Raw genomic sequence first — 1,343 nt, 5'->3', positions numbered from 1 at the left:
CCCAACCCCGAGAACGAATTCTTGAACTGAATTAGCCAAAAAACTGGGGGGGAGCGAAGGTGGGAAGGGGACGGGGGAGCAGGGAAAGCTGGAGAGAGCCGTGGGGCGAGGTGGCAGCCGCCGGGTGACGATATTCCCAAATCCCGCCGCTTTTTCCCCCAAAAAAGGTGGGCATGCAGGACCGGGCACGGTAGACGGAGGACCCTCCGCGTTCAAGGGCTCCGCTGTCGAAAGGGGAAAAAAGAAAAAAAAAAAACCACCACAAAACCAAAACACCATAAAAACCCCAAACCCACAACAGTATCTCCTCGTTTTGCGGGTCAAGCTCCGCAAAGGGGAAGGCGTGAAACGGTCCCGGGAGGAGGGGAGAGGCACGGGAGGGTTATTTTATCTAATTGTGCCGGCGATAGCAGCTTTAAAGAAGGAGTTGGGAGGCAGAAGTCGGGAGGCAGACCTCGGCCAGGCGTTAGGGGATTAGGTAGGGCGTGAGTAAAGAGAAATGGCAACGACAAAAAAGGGGAGACCGACCCAGGCCTCTCCTCGGAGGGGTCAGCTCTCTCCTGCGCCGCGTTTAGTGGGAAATAAGTGATGCTATTGTCTCCACCGGGATAAACCCTCCCTGCCAGAACCCTCCCCCGGAAATATTCATATTTACTTGACCCCAGTTGAGAGGTGCGGGGAGGTTTGTATTTTTTTTCTTATTTTTTTTTATTTTTTTTGGCGGAGGGAGGTATTTAAGTGACTCATTTCATCCCAGGGGATGCCCGGAGACCCCGCAGGTCTCCTCTCTAGGTCTCCCCGGGACTAGGAAGGGGGGGGTTTGAAGAGACTCTTGTCTCCCGGAGCTATTTTAATCCCCTCCCCCCGCTCCTTCCTCCTCCCCCCGGTGTCTCCCCCTTGCTCCCCGCACGGCGCGGGGGCGGCGGGAGGCTGGCGCCTGCCGGGAGCAGGCGTTTTGGAAATCACTCAGGAGTCAAAACTCCCCCGGGGGGGGGGGGGGGGGGGGTGCCAGTCTGGGCTGGAAAACCCACTTTCCCCGGGAAAAAAGGCTTCTCGGGTCTTTACCTTAATAAAAGGGAAAGGAAAAACCAACAACCAACCAACTCCCCCCCAAAAAAACCCAAGGAAAACGGTAGGGTAGCCCCACTCGCAACCCACGCAGTGCCGTGGGGCGGCGAGGTCCTTCCAAAGCTCTGCTCTCACCCCCCCACCTCCAACCCCACGGGGTCAGGAGATCATTCCCGTCTATGTCACTTGAAAAAAAAAAAGAAAAAAGAAGAAGAAAAAAGCCCCTTTAATAAAGTTCCTCCTTCCCCAGAGCTGAGAGGGATCCAAGCTGCAGA

The sequence above is a fragment of the Calidris pugnax genome, unplaced genomic scaffold (assembly GCF_001431845.1).
Source record: "Calidris pugnax isolate Ruff unplaced genomic scaffold, ASM143184v1 scaffold40, whole genome shotgun sequence".
Classification (NCBI taxonomy): Eukaryota; Metazoa; Chordata; class Aves; order Charadriiformes; family Scolopacidae; genus Calidris; species Calidris pugnax.
This window is presented reverse-complemented; position numbering follows the sequence as displayed.